At 38.4% G+C, this 23,310-nt stretch overlaps 1 protein-coding gene across 6 annotated transcripts in view; it reads right to left on the bottom strand.

Annotated features, from left to right (window-relative positions):
* Positions 1-23,310, bottom strand: part of CFHR5 (complement factor H related 5) — a 126,728-nt gene that overhangs the window by 62,171 nt on the left and 41,247 nt on the right. For 5 of the 6 annotated variants that reach the window (XM_077775127.1, XM_077775128.1, XM_077775129.1 and 2 more), the window contains one exon: positions 5,026-5,128. The exons of the other annotated variant lie outside the window; for it this stretch is intronic. The gene's annotated coding sequence lies outside the window, so the exon portion shown is untranslated. The remainder of the gene's footprint in view (positions 1-5,025; positions 5,129-23,310) is intronic. 6 annotated transcript variants of the gene reach the window in all.

Here is a 23,310-nt window from a genome sequence, read left to right on the forward strand (position 1 = left end):
TGACTTATTTCGCTCAGCATAACACCCTCAAGGTCCATCCATGTTGCTACAAATGGCCAGATTTCATTCTTTCTCATTGCCATGTAGTATTCCATCATATAGATATACAACATCTTCTTGATCCATTCATCAGTTGATGGGTACTTAGGCTCTTTCCATGTTTTGGCTATTGTTGAGAGTGCTGCTATGAACATTGGGGTGCATGTACCCCTGTGCATCAGCACTCCTATATCCCTTGGGTAAATTCCTAGCAGTGATACTGCTGGGTCATAGGGGAATTCTATTGTTAAAAAAAGTGGTCCAGTTTATTCCTTCTGCATGTTGCTGTCCAGTTTTCCCAGCACCATTTGCTGAGGAGACTGTCTTTTTTCCATTGGATACTCTTTATTGCTTTGTGAATTAGTTGGTCCATTTCTTGGTTTTCTATTCCATTTGTCTATGTGTCTGTTTTTGTGCCAATACCATACTGTCTTGATGATGACAGCTTTATAGTAAAGGTTAAAGTCTGGGATTCTGATGCCTCCAGCTTTGGTTTTCTTGTTCAACATTACTTTGGCTACTCGGGGTCTTTTGAGGCTCCATACAAAATTTAGGATTGTTTGCTCTAACTCTGTGAAGAATGATGGTGTTATTTTGATTGGGACTGCATTAAATGTGTATACTGCTTTGGGCAGTATTGATATTTTAACAATACTTGTTCTTCCAATCCATGAGAATGGAATGTTTTCCATTTCTTTGTGTCTTCTTCAATTTCTTTCAAAACCTTTCTATAGTTTTCAGTGTATAGATTTTTTACCTCTTGGTTAGGTTTATTCCCAGGTATTTTATGGTTCTTGGCACAATTGTAAATGGATTAATTCCTTGATTTCTCTTTCTGTTGCTTCATTTTTGGTGTATAGAAATGCAACTGATTTCCGTACATTCATTTTATATCCTACAACTTTGCTGCATTCATAGACCAATTCTAGCAGTCTTTTGGTGGAGTTTTTTGGTTTTCCATGTAGCATATCATGTCATCAGCAGAAAATGAAATTTTTACTTCTTCTTTGCCAATTTGGATGACTTTTATTTCATTCTGTTGTCTGATTGCTGAAGCTAGGATTTCTAACACTATGTTAAACAGTAGTGGTGAGAGTGAACATCCCTGTCCGCTACTCTAATTTTATCTTGACTACATATAAAATTTCTTTCTTAATATTCCTTTTCCATAAACCTTCTACAACTTTTAAGATCCATTTAGGCTTTGTCCTTTTTAAAAATTTCAGGAACAATCTGGGGCACCTGATTGGCTCAGTCAGTTGAGCATCTGACTCTTGATTTCAGCTCAGGGGTCATGGGATGGGCCCAGCATGGAGCCTGCTTAAGACTGACTCTCTCTTTCTCTCTCTCTCTGCACCTCTCCCACTCATTCTCTTCTTCACTTTAAAATTTTAAAAAATTCAGGAATAATCTTTCTTTAGAACAAAATCCTTTTCCTTACAAAACAAAAAAGTTCATCATAACTTTCCCTATCAAAAAAAAATTGTTTAACCTATTTATCATATGTAGTCATTTTCTTTGATTCTTACTATTTCTAGTAGTTTTTTTTTTTTTTTTAAAGTTCCCGGGGCGCCTGGGTGGCTTAGTCGGTTAAGCGTCCGACTTTCGCTTGGGTCATGATCTCGTGGTTCGTGGGTTCAAGCCCCGCGTCAGGCTCTGTGCTGACTGCCAGCTCAGAGCCTGAAGCCTGTTTCAGTCTGTGACCCCCTCTCTCTCTGACCCTCCCCTGCTCACGCTGTCTCTCTCTCTCTCTCCTAGAAATAAATAAAAATTAAAAAAAAAAAAGTTCCCAACAATTTCAACTTTATCAGTTCAATGACATTTTTTTCAATTTCAAAAACATGGAAAGCTTATCTAGAAACGAAATGGTACAGGACTGTTACAGGATAATTACAGATTATCTTTTAGAAGATAGTGTAATTGCTTATGCATTACATTAAAAGAATATAAGCATGTTTTATATAATTATAATAAACTTCATGTTTTTGGAATTTACAATGTGAGATTCACTCATATTCCTAGGCTTACACGGACATCGCTTTGTTGGACTAACAATGGTAGAACAGGAGGGGCAACAGGATCCCCAAATTCCTGTTGAAGGGGGCTACTGTAAGTTGAGGAGGCCGAGTATTTTTAAAAATGGGACAACTTTTAAACTGATGGCAGAGCTACAAATACCCGAAAGCCACCAGAATTCCCACCCTTCCTAACTGTTACAAGAACTTTCCCCATTTCTTATAAATAAAGATTGTTTCAATGAGTTAAGCACAGGACTATTACTAGAAGTTTCTACACTTACAGTTGCAAATACTTATATCTTAATGAAAGAAGATGCTACTTGAAAGAAGGACTGTATACAGTGTAGTTGCAATGAATTAAGCACAGGGCTTTTCCCATATGTTTCTACACATAAGTTTGCATCTTACTAAATAAAAGATGTTATTTAAAAGATGGTATATGCTGTATAATCTTCTTCAAGTATCAGTTTCTTTCATTAAGACAGAAGTGTTTGTAAACTTATATGTAGAAGCATATGGGAAGAGCGCTATGTTTAACATATCGACACTAAATCATCTTTCAAGGAATATCATTTTCATTAAAATATGTGTTTATTAAATAGGTGATGGGGATTAAGGTATGCACTTGTGATGAGCACCAGGTATTATATGAAAATGTTCAATCACTATATTGTACACCTGAAACTAATATTACATGGTTATCTGGAATTTAAATAAAACTTAAAAATCAGCAAAAATAAATAAAAATTATATTTTATTTATTGTTGCATGACTGCAATTCTAAAAAGACAAGGTATCAAAGTATGAGCCTGTCAAAGAGCAAGTGCAGTTTGGCCTTGAGGAATTATCACTGTGTGTGTACAGGACAGAAAGGATGGTTATCCTTGCACTGGTCTTTTCAGCTGGCTGCATGGCCCCTTTTGCTCAATTTACTGTGATAGAAGAGCAATGGCTTTCAAACACATGGGTCATTTCACAGCAAGAAATATGTGCATGACACAGCCAAGCATATACCTATGTATGTAAAACCATACAAGTAACTGAAATAAAAGCTTAATAAACTAAACCTGTATTTCCTATTTTGCATTTTATGAAATTATTCTGTTTTATTTACATATAGATAATAAATGCATCTATATAATAGTTATTTACACATTACTGATAAAATTGAAGATCCATATTATCCATTTATCTGTATAGACATAGATAATGTATATTCTATTTAAACAAATGTTAATCATAACTAATCAATGGTCACTACCATAGTTTGAAAAATAAGAGGGTACAGTAAATCCTTCTATAGTAGGAGAAAAGTCTCATGAGAGTTTGATTGTTTCTCCTCTTTCAAAAAGATCACTGCTGGTTTGCCTGTATTCTTTCAGCACTAAAGCACAGAGTTTGTGCAGAGTTAATTTATGCTTATTTTTAAGTGTTCTGATGATTTTTTTGGTTTTGTATTCTCATATCTTCCAATTTTTAAAACTATTTGTAATCTTTGCTTTCCAGTGAAAACTATAAAGCAATTATAAACTTTCCAACATATATTGGTATTCTATAGCAAACTTATAAATGCATTTCAAATTTTTAGAAATATATTCTCGTAAATTTTTCTCAATGTAGCATAAAGCATGTTTATTAACAGATTCAAATATTTTTTATCTCTCTGTAAAAGTTAAAAAGCCAAAAGTAGATGAACTTGTTTAGCATTTAATATTTATCTTTGGAAATAATTAAGATATTCAATGAATATCCATTATTTAGTTTAACTTATTACAAACTTTGATCTTATTTACATTTATTTAAATTACTTGCTTTTAACAATTATACTTGGACTATATATTAAGTGAACCGTCATTTTATTTCTCTTGTTGAGAAATATTGTAATATAAAGTTAGCATGAGCTTATCTGATTAATAAAACCAGATAGAAAATGTTGTTAATCTGCATTATATTTAATTCAGATATAATAAAGACATACCTGTTCTTATTAAACCAACAAATTTACATGTGTTTATTTATCAAAGATTATCTCAGATCCCATGAACTTGAAAAACATTTAGGTTGGTTTCTATATTTCTGAGAGTATATTTGATTTATATAAATGCTTAATTTTCTCTAGGCTAATTAGAGAAATTTACAAATTAATTTTGATAATATCATCCAGAAGTTTAAAAAATTACATATCTATAACATAGGCCGACATTGCAAATAAAGTAGAGATCTTACAGCTTTTGTTTAGAAATTTTAGCCATGTCTCAGGTTTAAAAGAAAATAAATAGTTGGATCCAAATTATGTTTCTGGTAGATAGACTAAGTTAAGATTATGAGCTCAGATGGCCAATGTATTTTACTAATGTGTGTGTGTGTGTGTGTGTGTGTGTGGATTTTAATGCTCTAATGATTTTTTAGAACTATTTTTCAAGTTGTTTTGTCTTTTAGAAGATTCTACATATCAAATCAAAGAACACATTCCGTGGTCTCCAAGAGGTTCAGAATTTTCTCTTTTAACCATACTCCTTAAGATAGACTTCTCTAAAACAAGTGTCACTCAGAATGGCCATTACAATTTCAAAATGCCCTAAAGTTCACCCGTTTTTCTAGAAAGGAACAAAATCCTGGCCCAAGAACCATGTTGCCCATGGCTTGTTTTAGCCATAGGCTAAATCTGCCTTTGGAGTCCCTAAAATATTTTAGTTACAAGATTTAGGGACTTGGGGAATCTGATTTTGGATTCCCTAAAATGTCTTAATTATGAAGGGCTCAGTTTTCTGGCAGCTCTGCTAAAACACTGGGAATTGTGTTTTGAACAGGATGGGTGACTTACCAGGGAACTTTGACAACAACAAGAAACCAGAGTATCTGGAGGAAAGGAGATGGATTCATGAAAAACCCTTAATAAAGCCTGAGAACTCCAAACAGAGGGGAGCACAAAGTGCACAAGAGACTTACCCTCCAACTCCAGACTCACCAAGAAAGCAATGAGCTGAATACAGTCTGTGAGTACTGGCCACATGTTTGTTCAACAACCCTGGAATTGTTGGGAGTCTTCTCTGAATTCCATTTCTCTGATACTACGTGATGTAAAATATAAAATAGGCAGTTATTTTCCTAGCAAAATGAGTTTATTTGGATACAGCAGAGGAATCGCTATTTGGGACAAGCAAACTAAAACAAGTGATAGGCAAGTCTGAAGAAACAAAGGGAAGGTCAGCTTTTACTAAGTTTTAGGAGGAAATTGAGAAGGTTTTTATTTTTTTTGAAGTTCTCTGGAAAGAACAAGTGTTCCAAGTTATAGCAGATTCTCATTGGCTGCAGGTGGTGGTTGGTGCATTGTTGGGGCAGGGAGGGATCTTCATTACTTTTCTTAAAAGTAGGGAAAATCCTATGTGAACAATGTCTTCCCTTGTCTAGAGGCATTATCTTGTTTCTCTTTGTTGGTTACGCTGGCTGCAATGAGTAATATGAGCGTGAGGGGCTCCCCTCCGGTCTTCTGACTCCATTTTCAATGAGGGAGGCTTCCTTTACTCGTTTTTACAGGAGTATCTGGCATCTGCCGTATCCAAATCCTAACATATACTAATGCACATATTCACAGTAAAGACAGAGCTGGAGTCATCTGGACGGCCTTGCTAGGGACCAGGCAGGCTGGCCAAGATATCCTCCAATAAAAGACACCTGGGAGCCTCAATTTCAGCAGAAACTGAGAACCCCAGCTGACAGCAAGTCCCCATGGGGACAGACTATTGCCCATACAACCGACATCTCAGAGCAATGTTCGTAGTTTAGGCTTCCTCTACCCTTGAGGCAATGGAGGTTGTTGCGGATGGCCCAAGGCTTCAAAGGCCTGGGAGAACCCAGCTGCCTAAGAGCAACTGAAAGAGTGTATACAGCATATGCATGGGCTGCCCAAGTCAGGGTAGTGAGGGGCCTATAACAGGTCAATGTCCAGGGAGGCTGGATCACAGGGGAGAAGCACTGTGTACCTGGCACCTGACTAATCTGAAACACTAACCTATACATATCCATATTCCCCTTGAAGGTAGAGCTGGCAGATCTCCACTGCCTTACCATGATTGGATCAGGCAAGGTGGCCAAAGTATCTGGCCAAGAAAAGACAGCTGGGAGCCTTGATTGTTGCAGAAGCCTGGAACCCCAGCGAACAGTAAGTACACATGGAGATTGAATGTCACCCATTTTGATGGCTGCCTCACAGTGATTTTTGGAGGGAGAGGTCCCTATATCCATGAGGTAATGTAGGTAACTTGGGGATGAGACCTAGCTCCACAGGCCTGGAGAACCCAGACTAGCCAAAGATGACTGACAGGGTGCAGACTGCTCATGCCAGGAAGCAAACATCAAGCAATGCCAGCCAAATCCAGGTCAGGCTGTGGGGGGTATCCAGCCTCTGCCTAATTCTAAGCCTTAACCTACACAATTGCACATAATCCCTCTGAAAGCTGTTTTGTTTGGAAGGCAAATAATACTCAAAGACTGACTTTGTCTTTGCCAACAATTCACTGTGCAAATTTCACAAGCCAATAGATACAAGAGAATGTCTTTTCATTAGCCAATACAAAAATAACCTACTCCAAACCAAGGTTAGATTAATCGTGCCTACTGTTCTAGGCAAGGGGAGATGAAATGTATAAACTTCAAGTTTAAGTTTACCTGAGGTGTAATTTTATAGGAGTTTGTACCCAAGTGAGACAGCTTAGCCAACTTGGAGCTGAAGTCCAGATGCCAGTGCTAAAATCTCATGTAGCTAGAACATGCTGCTAGAGAACAAAGACACTGGTGTTGATGAGCAAAATCCCTTCTTTGAAGGGATACTGCATGACTTTCACCACTGCCAGTAAAAGAGCCGAGCCATCTTAACCATGGCAGGAGCTATTTGCTCCTAGGTCTTCAAGAGTCATTTTAGATCAGCAAAGTGTAGCCTTGCCCAGACCAAACACTCTCAGTTCTCACAAATTCTCAGTATTTATAGTCTAATTTCCCTTTGCCATAGTTCCTTTGCTTCTTCATATTTGTTTATTAATAAGCCTGTGACCAGCGCCCTCAGAAGCCTAGCTATGAAGTTATGAGTGAGAATAGATGAGATGATGGCATCCTGACACAACTTCACGTGCCCAACATTCTGGGCATAATGTCCACAGATCTATTTTCTAATAAGTGAATATGGATTAAACAGTACAAATCTGGAGTATAGTAGATGATCAATTTTTGGCCTATATATACTCTTATGTTTCTTTAATGAATAGTTTTCCTTCTAATTTACATCCTGAGGTATTGTTAATTCTTATGTGTGTAGGTGCTTGCAATATTAATTCGATAGTTTTTCCATTCTTTCTATATTTATGGTTTAGAGATCTTGTCACCTCCCAGATTGGTTTAGTCCAAGCTTTTATATCAGGCTTATTAGTCAGCTTCTGCTTGAGCAAGCCATTACTGCTTTCATTTGACCCAGACATGGTTAGGCTTGTAGTTGTAAGTGCTTTGTTTCTTATTATGCTTTGTTCTTAGCCCATTCTTGTATTTGCTGTCCTTTGAAGTTGCGGCCCTGATCTGGTTGGGATACCATAGCTAGCAGTGCAGATTTCTGATGCTCTTGTGGTAGACTTTTTTTTTTTTTATCATTTTTGCTGCAAGGATAGAGTAAGCCTATTCCTGACCATGTGTCTACAAAGTGCATGCATGTAATTTGTTCTCTGATACAGACAAGAGTCCTATACAATCATCTGTATAATCTGAAAACCATCCCACGTCACAAGTTTGAGACCACCCACTCATCTGTATAATCTGGAAGGGTCTGTCTGCTTCTTTGACCTTACATGGAGTATTCATTAGTGACCTCCAAGCTTTAGACTTTTAGCAATGTCCACACTTCTTAATTTGGAATTGGAGGTATTTGGTAGGTATATATAGGTTTCTTTTCCTAATCATGTCCTAGTGCTTTGTGTCCCAGCTTGATTTGTTTGGTGATATGTGCCCATGCAATGATCCAATCAATTGGCTTAGTTGTGTGTTCAGGTTTTATGTTTCAATGTTATGCTTGTTTATGTATGGTTGTTTTGATTTCTTCCTTAATCATGAATCATTGTGGTTTTTTTGGTTAAATTTTGGGAATTTTGGCCTCTTAGTTTTCCTAGTGAGTTTGTGTATTTGGTCATTAAGTTTCATTACTTCAGCCTGTCTTTCTGATGTGCAGAGACATATGTGATGAACATGGAGCTGTTAGCCAGTGCTATTTTCTGCCATATTCTTACTCCATATGTTCATATTTCTTATTTTCCAGTCATTTTCCCACCATGTTCCTGACGAAAGAGCTATTCCAATATCTATTTCCCATGGGTCTGAGAAAGATATAGGTCATTCTGATGTTCTTTAACAGACTGTTCAATAGCCAATCTTATGGCTATTAATTCAGCATATTGTACTGATTTTTCTCAAGCCTGATTCTGTTAGACCATCATTAGTCCTCAAGGCTGCTGCCTGCCAGCATTCTCCAGATGGTGTCATGGAGGCGGATCCATCTATAAACCAGGCATTATTGAGTGCCAGGGACCAGGGCAGTCCCCACTGCCCAACTGCTGGACTTGGATAGGCTTGCCCTCAGGAATTCTGGCAAGTCTACTATTGACGTAGTGGAGATTTTCTTAGTTCACACAAAGTTGACCCTCAATCTATTTGTCCTGCTTGGAAACATACCATTTCCACGTTAGGACTTTATGGTCACGAGTAACTATGCCGCTTGTCGGGGGTCTTCTTTACCCACTCCAGAATAGGCTGTGGTAGCTTAGGTGTAATTAGGTTATTTTTTGTCAGTGGTTGTGGATTTTGTAGGGCTCACAGAGTACTCTGGTGGTACGAATGGAATGCAATATAGCTTGTCTGCGACTGGGTCTCATATATTCTGCCTTCAGAAGACCTTCTAGAAGACTAGAAACTTTAGTGTGGGGTCCTTGTATGTTACTGTGGTCAATTGTCCATCCTCTGAGTGTAAGGAATTCAATTAACTCTATAGGGACTCTAGTCTGTTCATCCAAGTTATCACCATAAGTAAGTATGTCATCAATATAGGAAATGCTGGTTTGTGTATGTTGTTTTCCTGAAAAACCTGGATGTTTTGTGTTAGAAAGTTGTGGGCTATTACTGGGCTCTTGTATTAATCTTGTGGTAACCTAGTAAACTGTTATTGTCTGCCTTCCCAATGAATGTAGTCATGGATTGGCTCTCATCAATTAAAATAGCAAAGAACATGTCAGATAAGTCTAGCACCATGTACTAAGTTCCCAATCTAGTGGTTAGGATATTGACTAGGATAACGCCTAAATCTAGGAGTACTTCCTCAATTTTGAGACTGTATTTGTTTAACTTCCTCTACCGTAAGTCTATATGATCCATCTGGCTTTTTAATAAGCCAGATTGAATTGTTAATGGTAAAATATAGGGACAATAATTTGTTCCTTTAGGGGTTCTTGAATGTTTCTCTTAATTTTTGTATGTCCTATTACATCTAGTCCAAGAATGTTTTCCAAGTTGGGACCAATATGACATATATCCATAATGAGTGATCTATCACATTTAAGGGACCTTAAAATTAAGGGTTAATTTTCATCTTAACCCTTCAACTAATTCCTTTTTATTGTTAGTTTTCTAAATTGGTAGGATAGTCTAGTATAATGTTACTTAGAACGCTATGTCTAACAACATAGTGATATATATATATACCATTTATATATGTATATAGCATTTTTACTTACAAAGTGGTTTCTATTGAAATGGCCACTGTAACTTGGGTGACTGTAACTAGCTTGAGTCAAGAGACAGAGACTGCCCAGACTCTGTGGAGTTTGCTCTCCTCCAGCTACCAATTGCTTGTCTATTAATGGAATTAAGTTTTTAAAAGGGGTTTTTACAATAAATGGGTCAGTGGGTCTTATATGTAGGATTTGTTTTTCTTAGGTCTATTTACTTTAAAAGGTGGTTGTTTCCATTTCTCCAGCACTGCACATACATATTTTCTGGGGTTTCTATCTTTATAATTTGTTATAAAGAGTGGCAGTCTAAATGGTTTAGGTGGCCAAATGGATCTTGCATATTTAGTTTTAAATGACCTAATTTTTTTAGTGTTTATTTATTTTTGAGAGAGAGAGAGGGAGAGAGAGAGACAGACTGTGAGTAGGGAAGGAGTAAAGAGAGGGCAAAACAGCATCTGAAGCAGGCTCCAGGCTCTGAGCTGTCAGCACAGAGCCCGACGCAGGGCTCAAACTCACTAACCATGAGATCATGACCTGACCTAAAATCAGATGCTTAACCACCTGAGCCACCCAGGTGCCCCTAAATGACCTATTTTGACTGCACTTATGTACCTTATGATCAGGAGTAGCCTGTTTTGTCTATAAACATGAGTGTTAAAGCTTTATTTTGACTGAGGTCCTCAGCTGTTCTTATCATATCAATCAGTTATCCTGTGTTTCTGGCACCTGCAAATACTATAAATAATACTTTTTTGTCCTGTGGGGGCTCACCTTTAAACTGATCTTTTCAATTTGTTTTGTTGCTTCCACATATATTGGTGAGAGTGTCCCCTATCATGAATCACAGTTAATAGTCCTAATTTCATTATTATATTAGTACCTTCCCCTGCTGTTCTCAATAAATATGCTTCTAGGGATAATATATTAGGTAGAGACCATCTTAATTTCCAGGTTGCTGCTACTCAAAGATCTTTGTAAATCAGTACTTTTTTTCTCCAAAAGATCAAAGGTGTCAATTCATGTTAACATCAGTGGTAATGGGTCCAAGTTGCACAATCTCTGCTCCTGTGAGAATAAAGTTTTATCTTCTTTGGGGTCATGAATCTAATATTCACTGGCTTTCTGTGTCCAAATCAATTCGTTGGAACTCCATTCTAATTTTTGTCTGTCTTTTTTCTGGTCTACTAAAGCTCTCTTCAATGACTCTGATTCATCCCATATTATCATTCTTTTAATTTTGTCTGCTTTCGTGGGCCTAGTTTCTAGTAGGTTAAAATTACCAGGGTCTGGGGTGCCTGGGTGGCTCAGTTCATTAAGCATCCAACTTTGACTCAAGTCATGATCTCATGGTTCGTGGGTTCGACCCCTGTATCAGGCTCTCTGCTGACAACTCAGAGCCTGGAGCCTGTTTCAGATTCTGTGTCTCCCTCTCTCTCTGCCCCTCCCCTGCTTGTGCTCTGTCTCTCCTTCAAAAATAAACAAACATTAAAAAAATGAAATGAAATCAAATGAAATTACCAGGGTCAAACAGGTTAAAATAATTATCATTCCTGGGTATGGACTGTTGACCTCAGGACCAAAGGGGTCTACGTTTCTTCCTACCCTGGATATTACTTTTTGTGCCAGCAATTTTCCTTTCTGCCTATTGTCCTCTACTTAATGCTTCTAAGAACAACACTGGAATGTTTTCTTTAGTTGTTACTGCTATTGCTTTCTTTTTTTTCCCCCTTTCTTACTCTTTTTTGTTTTTCTTTTCTTTATCTTTTTTTTTTTTTTTGGTTTTCCTGTGCTTTATTTTAGAAATCCTTCCCTAATTTGAAATTAAAAGAGACAGTTTTACATTAAATTTAATATTAAAAATAAACTTCTATGCAACAGTGAATACTATAATAAAATAAAATATAAGCTGTCAGATATAGGCTTTGTAAAAATCTTTTTTGAAAGATCAAAAAGATCAGGAGCACCTGGGTGGCTCAGTCAGTTAAGCGTCTGATTTTTGCTCAGGTCATGATCTCACAGTCTGTGGGTTCAAGTCCCCATATCAGGCTCTGTGCTGACAGCTCAGAGCCGGGAGCCTGCTTTGGCTTCTGTATCTCCCTCTCTCTGTCCCTCCCCTGCTCGTGCTCTGTCTCTCTAAGCTAAACATTTAAAAAAAAATTTAAAGATCAAAAAGATCAGAGTTTTAGCTCTATGTTTTTTCTTAAATTTAAAATTTAAAATCCAAGTTAGTTAACATATAGTGTAATAATAATTTCAGGAATAGAATTTAGTGGTTCATCACTTACATAGAACACCCAGTGCTCATCCCAACAAGTGTCCTCAAGGACACTTTAGCCCTTTAGCCCTTCCCTCCACCCAACACCCTGCCAGCAACCACCCCATTTTTATATTATTTTTGCTTCCCTTCTCTTATGTTCATCTGTTTTGTATTTTAAATTCCACATGAGTGACATCATATGACATTTGTCTTTCTCTGACTTATTTCCTTAGCATAATACACTCTAGTTCCATCCACGTTGTTGCAAATGGCAAGATTTCATTTTTTTGATTGCCAAGTAATATTCCATTCTGAACATACACATCATCTTTAGTTATTCATCAGTCGATGGACATTTGGGCTCTTTCCATACTTTGGCTGTTGTTGATAGCTCTGCTATAAACATTGGGGTACATATGTCCCTTTGAATACACACTCTTGTATCATTTGGATAAATACCTAGTAGTGCAATTGCTGGGTCATAGGATAGTTCTATTCTTAATTTTTTGAGGAACCTCCAAACTGTTTTCCAGAGTGGCTGAACCATTTGCATTCCCACCAGCAGTGCAAAAGTGTTCCTCTTTCCCTGCATCCTTGCCAACATCTGGTGTTGTCTGAGTTAATTTTAGCCATTCTAACAGGTATGAGATGGTATCTCCATGTGGTTTTGATTTGTAGTTCCCTGATGATGAGTGATGTTGAGCATTTTCTTCATGTGTCTATTAGCGATCTAGATGTCTTCTTTGGAAAAGTGTGTCTCTTCAGGTCTTCTGCCTATTTCTTCACTGGATTGTTTTTTGGGTGTTGAGTTTGAGAAGTTCTTTATAGATATTGTATATTAATCCTTTATCTGATATGTCATTTACAAATATCTTCTCCCATTCTGTTGGTTACCTTTTGGTTTTGCTGATTGTTTCCTTTGCTGTGCAGAAGCTTTTTATCTTGATGAGGTCCCATAGTTCATTTTTGCTTTTGTTTCCCTTGCCTCTGGAGACATGTCAAGTAAGAAGCTGCTGCGGCTGAGGTCAAAGCAGTTGTTGCCTGTTTTCTAGAATTTTGGCTTCCTTCCTCTCTTATGTTTAGGTCTTTCATCCATTTTGAGTTTATTTTTGTGTATCATGTAAGAAAGTGATCCAGGTTCATTTTTCTGCATGTTGCTGTCCAGTTTTCCCAACACTATTTGCTGAAGAGACTGTCTTTACTCCATTGGACATTCTTTCTTGCTTTGTCAAAGATTAGTTGGACATATGTTTGTGGGTCCATTTCTGGGTTCTCTATTCTGTTCCATTGTTCTATGTGTCTGTTCTTGTACCAGTACCATCCTGTCTTGATAATTACAGCTTTGTAATACAGCTTGAAGTCTGGAATTGTGATGCCTCCAGATATGGCTTTCTTTTTCAGGATTGCTTTGGCCATTTGGGGTCTTCTGTGGTTCCATACAAATTTTAGGATTGTTTGAGCTCTGAAGAATGCTAGTGTTATTTTAGTAGGGATTTCTTTGAATATGTAGATTGCTTTGGGTAGAATCGACATTTTAACAATATTCTTCCAATCCATAAGCATGGAATAGTTTTCCATGTTTTTCATTTTCTTTCATAAGCCGTCTATAGTTTTCAGTGTACAGATTTTTCACTTGTTCCATTAGATTTATTCATGGGTATTTTATGATTTTTGGTATAATTGTAAATGGGATCGATTCCTTGATTTCTTTTTCTGCTGTGTCATTATTGGTTTCTGTACATTGATTTTTATATCATGTGACTTTGCTAAATTGATATATTAGTTCTAGCAGTTTTTTGGTGGAGTCTTTTGGGGTTTCTACATAGATATCATGAATGCGAAGAGTTTGACTTCCTCCCTGCCAATCTGGATGCCTTTGTTATTCCTTATCTCTATTTTAAGGGTCTCACTGATGTTTTCCATTCTTTTCTCAAGTCCAATGAGTATTTTTATGATCATTACTTTTTAAATGTTTATTTCTGAGAGTGTGTGAGCAGGGAAAGGCAAAGAGAGAGGGAGAGAATCCCAGGCAGGCTCCACACTGTCAGCTCAGAGCCCAACACAACGATTGAACTCCCTAACCATGAGATCATGACCTGAGCCAAAATCAAGACTTGGACTCTTAAATGACTGAGCTACCCAGGCACCCCAATGATCATTATTTTAAATTCTCCATCAACCAGGTTACTTATATCTGTTTCACTTACATCTCTGGCCATGGCCTTGTTCTGTTTCATTCAGGGCAAATTCCTCTGTCTTATTTTGGCTACATTTCTGTGCCTATTTCTCTGTGTTAGGAAAGTCAGCTACATGTCCTGTTCTTAAATGTAATGGCCTTATGAAGAAGAGGTTGTTTAGTGCCCTACAATGTTGTGTCCCTTGTTGTCCAGGGACTGGCACTTCAGAGAGTATCTTGAATGTATTCAGCATACACTCTGCTGTTTGTCCTGGCCACTTGATCCTCCAGGCAAATCATCTGCAAAGGCTGCCTTTTCCTGTTGTGGGCCATGTTTGGTCCCTGGACTGAATGTGGCAAATTTTTTCTAGGTGTGCTCTAGTCTGCTCCTGAAATGAGACCTGTCTCTAGGTCTCCACCAGAATGGAGGCCCTGCAAAACTCTAGGGTTGGGAGATGCGGTGTTAGCAGGAGTTTAGACCAGTCTACTGAGGGAGGAGGCCCACAGCACTGGGACTGAAGCAAGCAAGTTAGTTAGGTAGCAGGGGTTGTGGTGCTGGTTCATGCATATGGTCTGTGCTTATGCTGAGGGAGGGGAGGGAAATGGCACTGTCAGTTCTTTGTTTCTGGAGGCATCTCTCTCTGAATGCTGCTTCTCTAGCATATGCTCCGTGTTGAGCAAATAACCTCCTCACTCTGTGCCCAGGTGCTCTTCAGATTACTGTTTCCACACTATATCTGTGGGCTGTTTGCTCTGCCTTCTCTCCAAGAGCAGCCCCAATGCACTCTGGGCTCTCCCCAAGCCAAGCTTGCTGTCCTTTAAAACTCTGGACTTTAAATCCCACAATTTGCAAGAACTCACAAAATTCAGTTCCTTTCACCTCCCAAGTCAATTGCTATGGAGATGTGTCTTCCCCGTGTGGACTCCCCTGTGTACTAGACTATCTCCCCGCCTTCCCTGTGACCTTGGCTCCCTGCCCACTGCAGCAGCCATGATCCATTTCACTCCCAAACTGCTCTCCACCCTCCCCACATTCTTCAATGTGACCTCTTCTCTACCTTCAGTTGTGAAATGTGTTCTTCCAGTCTTCAGGTTGATTTCTGGGGTATTTAGGATGATTTAATAGTTATCAAGTTGCAATCATGGGACAAGGTGAGCCTGGGGTCCTCCTATTCTGCTGCCATCTTCCCCTAACCCTTAGTTACTCCTTAAAAAAAAAAAAGATTTTATTCATTTAAGTAATCTCTCTGCCCAATGTGGTGCTCAAATCCACAAGCCCAAGATCAAGAGTAACATGCCATACCAATTGCGCCAGCCAGGTGCCCTCTTTGTTTTTTTTAAAACAAAATAAAAACAGAGTTGGATAATCAGGACATCTGGAGTTTCCTTAGTTTTAAGTTTTATCCAGACTAGGTCTTCAGTATGTCTCCAGATATCCTCAGAAGTTAATATATAATCTATTTTACCCCTAAACCACCTCTTGAATATTTTTGGTAGGGTTAGTCAGTAAGTCATATTGGCTATAGTCCTCCTGTCTTTCATAATTGTGTTCTAAGTATATTTTATCAGATTGACACTTAATAGAGAATTCCAAATGGTTGTATAATACGGTAAAGCAGTATTAAGATAAATTTGTGGTCAATGTAGCACCAAATTATAACAGCTGTCAATTTTGTCCATTCAAAGGCTGTTTATAATTTCAGTAGAATGCTATAGATGTAAATAAAATATTAAGTTTAAAATTTCTCAATCTGAAAATGGACCTAACCAGATTTTGGTCAATTATAAATTTAGTATAATGTATCAACCTGTATTTCAAATTTGGCATGTAGTAGGATATATATCCCAGAGAACTGACCAACATTATTATTAGATTGTAGACTACTGAGTTATTCTGGTGGGAGAAGACAAAAACTCAGAGGCAATCTTTGGCAACAGTTTTTTTTTTTTTCATACCGTTTCACTTGGAAATTTTACAAATCAATAGCATACAAGATCATGTCGTTAGGAGACCAATAAACAAATAAACTCAAAATCAATTGTTGAGGGGCGCCTGGGTGGCTTAGTCAGTTGAGCGTCCGACTTTGGCTCAGGTCATGATCTCACAGTTCATGGGTTCAAGCCCCGTGTCGGGCTCTGTGCTGACAGTTCAGAGCCTGGAGCCTGTTTCAGATTCTGTGTCTCCCTCTCTCTCTGACCCTCCCCTGTTCACGCTGTCTCTCTCTCTCTCTCTCTCAGAAATAAAACATTTAAAAAAATCAATTGTTGACCAACAATAGACAAAACTGCAAGCTGCAAAATAAAATACATGTTTAGTTGGGGTCTTAGGGATTGCAATCTGGGAGACATAGATGCAACCAAAATCAAAAGTGTACTCTGGGGGACAGATAAAGGAAGTTAGAGTTTTTAAAGAGGGAATTTACGTAAGTTACTTTGAATGAGATGTGATTGGTGCTGGTATAGCTATTGTAAGACTAATCTATATGTGATCAATTGCTAGAAAGTGTTAAATGGAAAGTCCATGTATGCCTGTTTTAACATGCAGATGTTTTGACTTTTAGTGGAGTTCAGCAAGACTTCTGAGAGGTTGAGACATAAGATGCACATAAACCTCACTTTCTCAGTGTTCTCCAAGCTCCATTTTAAATAACCCTCTTAGCAATGCTTTATTTTATTTTCTCCATTATCATTTCCCCCTTTTGACTAAGGTAATTTCTATATAGGAAGCATCAGTGATCAACCTTTGGTTTTGTAGTCCCATTGTGATGCTGGAGTGGCCAACAAGTTGCTCCAGGTCTATCGAGTCCCCAGGAGAGGAGACTCTCGTGGTTAGTCCATATTCATCGTGTTTAACAAGCTTCTTGTGCAAGAGTTTTAAGGCTACATTTGAGAAACAAGGAGGTTTTAGGAAGTGGACCTTAGGCTATGTCAGCTGAAGTTTCACTTGTTGTCAGTGGGTAAGTTTGATCAATGTTTTTAAGTCTTTAAGCAACCATTATTTTGAGCAAAACAATGGATAATGTACAAATTAAACAGTAATTAATACAATTTGTAGACTGGAACACCAGAGTCCCAATTCCTGAGAGAAGCCAGTTAAAAATATTAGAATTTAGCTTGAATATCCCTTTACGAATTTAGCTAATTTGAATAATTTAGTGGTCTCCAATTCCACTTGTTGGCAAGTGTTTTTATCTAAGTACACCATTGGGTTTTAGCTATGTCACAAACCCCTCCTTGGATTGCAAGTAAATAATCTAATGCTATTCTATTATCAAGGACCACTCAGGCTAGGGAATCTAAAGATTTTTCTTCAGACCTAATATCTCAGGCCATTGAGCTAGCAATTCTATTAATTGTTCTAGTTAAATTTTGTAACATGATGTTTTGTTAGAAGGCACCAACCCCCCAGGTGGGAAAATAAACCTCAAAAGAGAATTATGGATATCATCAGAAAAGTCTGCAGAAAGATCACATTCCTGGGCATTTCCCAGCTATTATCTTCACAAAGATTTTCATCAGAATAATTCTCGATCATAAACAAGACCCTTTTCTTCATGTGACGGGAGATTAATTGGGATCTAAGAATGGTGAGAGAGAGGGAAATAAGGTGGCCCAAAAGGGATTGGGCAATAATTCAGCTATCTAAACAATCATATGCCTAAGGTATGGTAACATGTGTGCAAAGATGTATCCTTTAGGGGTACCTAGAATTCCAGATAGTGTTTGATTGTTTAAGCTTTCATTTTAGAAAAGTAGAAAGGGGATCATGTCTAGCCAGGGATTAGAGAGCCTTGGGAGTCCAATGGTTTGGTTAAACCTATTTCTCATAAATGGATAATACTGAGTTCTCAAAAGCATCAGAAGGCTTGGTGCATAATAGGTCAGTACTTTCAAATAGAGACATCCAAAGGACTTGGCCTAATGGAGATGGATAGTTGGAAAAATTTCTACTGGACAGGTGGAAGATACATCATTTGTATAGAAGTAATTCGAGGAAAAGGGTAGAGTGAGTTTCTGTCTTTTGCTAGTTAAAGTTCTATTAATGCAGGAGGTGGATTTTAAGTTTTTAATTCCTATTAACAGTGTTATATTAGTTTCAGGTGTACAGTACAGTGATTCAACAATTCAATATATTACTCAATGTTCATCAAGTGTCCGCTTTAGTCCCCATCACTTATTTCACCCATTCTCCCAACCACCTCCCCTCTGGTAACCATTAGTGTTCTTTATTAGATAAATCTGATTCTTGGTTTATCTTTTTCCCCCTTATTTCTTAAATTCCACATAGGAGTGAAGCCATATAGTGTTTGTCTATCTCTGACTTATTTCACTTATCATTATACTCTCTAGCTACATTCATGTCATTGCAAATGGCAAGATTTCATTCTTTATGGCTGAGTAATATTCCATTGTATATGTATATACCACATCTTCTTTACTCATTCATCAATCCATGACACAGGCTGCTTCATAGTTTGACTATTGTAAATAATGTTGCAATAAACATAGGGGTGCATATATCCCTTTGAATTAGTGTTTTTGTAGTCTTTGGCTAAATAGTAGTGTGACTGTGGTATCATAGGATAGTTCTGTTTTTAACTTTTTGAGGAACCTCCTTACTGCTTTCCATATTGGCTATACCAAGTTTACATTCAAGGTGGTCTCTGATTTGGGAGGATAAGCATGAACCATGGAGGCTTTCCTTAAGGCAAGAATATACTGATTCAAATAAGTGTTAGAGGGTGTGTTTTGTAGTATCTAATGGAAATATTTGGGACCATGGAGAAACTGTATATAGGTAACATTATGAGATCATCACTATCAGTAAAGGATCCTCTAGGTACACAGTCAGAAAAGTTTTCAGAGGTAGCAAGGGATTGAGACATGAATTACAGCACTGTTCTTCCAATTGAAAGTGGTAATGAGAAGAGAAATATTAATAAAATAATAAGCTTCATGAAAACTGGTGTGATGGACCCTTGTAAACATAATACTGGCCCGGTCCTTAGTCTTGGGAGAGCAGTCTACACAGACATCATCATCATCTTTTTCCAAGAAAGGGTTAGTTTAAGGTCTCTGGTTGGTAGTCCAGTTAGATGTTGAAGACTTTCTTAAGAAACATAAATCCATGGGGCACCTGGATGGCTTCGTCGGTTAAGCGTCCGACTTTCGCTTAGGTCATGATCTCACGGTTCGTGGGTTCGAGCCCCGCGTTGGGCTCTGTGCCTACAGCCATCTCAGAGCCTGGAGCCTGTTTCAGAGTCTGTGTCTCCCTCTCTCTCTGACCCTCCCCTGCTCACGCGCTCTCTCTCCTAGAAATTAAAAAAAAAAAAAACATAAATCCATGAGCCTATGCCTTCTAATTCAGCAGCACAAGGATTAGTCAATAATAGCTGGCATGATCCTCCTCATCTTGTTGGAGGGAATCTTTATGGAGGTGCCTTTTCTAATAAACCATGTCCGTGAGTTGAAGGCTATGATGTGTGACATCTTCATCTCCTGGAGTATGTTGCAGAAGGACTGTTCTACCAATTTTTCATTTTCTTAAAGGGTCTGAATTAATCCCTTACAGTAAGTTGTCATCTCACCTTTAATTAAGCTGAGTTTATATGCTCAGAATTCAATAGCTAGATCTATTCTCCTTGGTCTTCCAGTTATTATTTCAAAGGGAGACAGGTCACCCATAGGGAATGGATCTAAGATTCAATAGTACCCAGGGAAGAGCTCTTGGCCATGGCAGGTAGAAAGATTCCATAAGTTTTGCCAACTGGATTCTTATAATGCCCTTGGTACATTGTACAAGACCGGATGACTGAGGATGATGGGCACACTTGAACTGTTGCATAATTGGCCAAATGTGGCAAATGACCTATAAGATCTGTCCAGTGAAATGGATTCCTCCATCACTATGAAGTTCTGGCGGCATTCCTCAATTTGGAATAATTTTTTCTTGTGACATTTTTCCTACTGCTACAGCCATAGCTCTGTGGCAAGGAGAGGCTTCTACCTGGTGAGAAAGCACACAAACGACTACTAAAACATGCTTGTACTGCTGAGATGGTGCAGCTAGATAAGAACTAATTGCCATATCTCAAAGAGCCCAGAAAGGAAAATGTCCTTTTGAACTATGAAGGGGCTTTCCAGGGCTATGTTTAGGGCAAATCTGACATTTTTCATAAATTTAAGAGGATATTTTTGAAGATGGTTTCCAAAAGTATTTTCCCTGAAGGGCCATCTTGTCCGTATTCCAATGAGTAAGTTCAGGAATAGAATTAAAAATTCATTTCTGGACACCATCAGAGAGGACTGGTCTGTCATTTGACCCATCCCAAATATTTTATTGGGAGGCAAATTGGCAGCCTTGATCAGACCAAGTTTTTTGGATCCCTTCCTGAGGCAAGTTCTTGGGTGTAAGCATTTAAGAGTTTTTTGTTAAAGTCAGTAGCAAGTAGCAATTCAACAAGTGGCTTAACTTTTTGAAAGGCAGCCTGTTTGGCAGCTGCACCAGCCAGATGATTCCCTTTTGTTTCCTTGGTGTTTGCCACTGAATGGCTAAGATTTTGATAATGGCTAAAGAGTTACGTCCTTGAAATAGCATCTGACAGTTCCAAGACATAAGAACTATTCTTAATCTGTTGTCCAGTAGAAGTTAAAACTCTTTGTTTCCACAACATACCAAAACATGTGCTACCCCAAGAGCACAGCAACGGTTGGTGTAAATGTTAATGGTCTGTCCTTCTGCCAAAAGGCAGGCTTCAGTGAAGGCAAATAATTCACTTGTTGAGCTAAGATGGCTGCAGTGATAGGTCCTGCTTCAGTGTTTTCAGTTAAGGAGACAACCTCAAAGCCAGCTTGATAAGTGTTTAAGAGCCATCAGTAAACCAGACTGTCTGCATTTTCAAGTGGCATTTCCTGTAAATCTGGTTGTGGTATGAGAAGTCTGTTAGATACAGTCATAGGGAGTTTCATCAGAGGGTAAAGGCAGCAGGGTAGCAGGATTTAAGAAATTACAGCTTGTGACAGTAACATTTGGGGGTGACAGAAGAATTTCTTACGAGTTTAATCTGCTAGAGGATAAATGTTGGCTATGATAAGAATTGAGAAGGGGGAACATAGTGGGGAACGCATAGTGACTTCTCTGTTGGCAAGTAATTCAGAACTTACAGCTATGGCTCTCATGCAGGGTGGCAGTCCATTGGCTACCGGATCCTACTGTTGGCTATAATAGCCAAGAGGCCTGTGTTTGTCCCCATGCCACTGGGTTAGAACGGCAAAGGTATTCCAAAACTGGAGGATTCAAGGGGTTTTTATTTTTATGAGGGCTTCATGACTTTCTTTGGTCCATGTAAGGGCATCAGGTTGGTTGGAGTTGAGGGAATAAAGGGGTTAAGCCAAGGCTGAAAAGTTAGGTTCCCAGTTTCTACAGTATCCAGCTAAGCCCCAAAATCCCTGTAGTTGGTATTTGGTTTTTGGAAGTGAGAAGGACAATAGTCCCTGGACTCCAGCTGGATCAAGGAGCAACCCTTGATTTGGAATAAAGTCTCCCAAGTATTTAACCTGGGGCAAAACCAAAACTAATTACTCTTTTACCTTATGTCCCTTTTTAGCCAATGTCTTTATTTTTTAAATTTTTTTAATATTTATCTCAGAGAGAGAGAGAGAGACAACACGAGTGGGGGAGGGGCAAAGAGAGAAGGAGACACAGAATCCAAAGTGGGCGCCAGAGCCCCACATAGGGCTTGAACTCACTGACTGTGAGATCATGACCTATGGGAAGTTGGATGCTCAACTGACTGAGCCACCCAGGCACCCCTAGCCAATGTCATTGGAAGATGAAGGCTGTATTAAGTAAGGCCTCTTGGGAAGAGGAACAAAAGTGGAAGTCATCCACATGGGGGGATGAGCCTTCAGAGATTTCTATGAAATGTCTACTTTCAACATTTGAGAAAAATAAGCAAAGCTTTCAGTTTAGCCCTGTGGCATAATATCCATGCGTATTATTGTCCTTTCCAGATAAAGGCAAGTAAGAACTGACTCTCAGGATCAACAGGTATGCTAAAGCGGCACTGCAAATGTCTGTAATAGTAAAGGCATTGCTATTAAAGGAATGGCTATGAGCAAGGTGTGAGGGCTGCATACTACAGGGGGCTGAGGGATAATAAAATTGACTGCCCTGAGGTCCTGTACAAACCTCCATCCTCTCCCATGTGGTTTATAGATAGGGAGGATAGAGGTGTTACAGCAACTAGTACAGGGAATAAGTTAAGCCCCTCATTAAGTATTAAGTACAAAAAGGCTTAATTGATTGGCGCTTGTATAGCTACAGTTACCGTAATCTATATGTGATGGGTTGCTATAGCTAGTGTTAAGTAGGAGGTCCATTTATGTCCATTTAAACATGCAACATAACTTTTAGCTAAGAATTTGAGACAAAAGACACATAGCACTACTTCCTCAATGTCCCCCTGGCTCTATTTTTAACCACCCTTTTAGTAATGCTTATTCCATTTTCTCTCCATTAGCACAACGATAGATTAATCATACTATTGTTCCAGACAAGGGGAGGTGAAAAGGATAAAGTCCAAATTTAGTTAAGGTATACCTTTTGTTAAGAAAACAAATACAAAATTCGAGTGAGTAAATGTGAAGATCTATTTGGCTTATTAAGTGATTAATGAATCAGGCACCATCCCATCAATCAAGTGGAGAGATGCTCTGAGGAGTTATACAAAAGGGAAGGTTTTTATAGGAAGGAGCATGGGGCAATAAGCTATTAGCAAAAAAAAGATTGTTTCAAGCCAGGATTTTTTTTTTTTTTTTTTTGTGGGAAGGGGTGAGTAGGGGTTTTGGTATTTTTAATCATNTGTGCGAAGGGATGAGTAGGGGTTTTGGTATTTTTAATCATGCAGATCACCTTCACTATTGCTGATCAGTAAATTTCAGATTGATTTTTAAAAGGTCACATCCATGGAGTAGGTTGAAACTGTAATTAAGTCTTATTTTGTTGATGTGAGGAGCAAAGAACTCCGTTTTGGACTTGTTTCTTTAACGCTTTATAGG

The sequence above is a fragment of the Crocuta crocuta genome, unplaced genomic scaffold (genome assembly GCF_008692635.1).
Source record: "Crocuta crocuta isolate KB4526 unplaced genomic scaffold, BGI_CrCroc_1.0 scaffold207, whole genome shotgun sequence".
NCBI classification, from domain to species: Eukaryota; Metazoa; Chordata; class Mammalia; order Carnivora; family Hyaenidae; genus Crocuta; species Crocuta crocuta.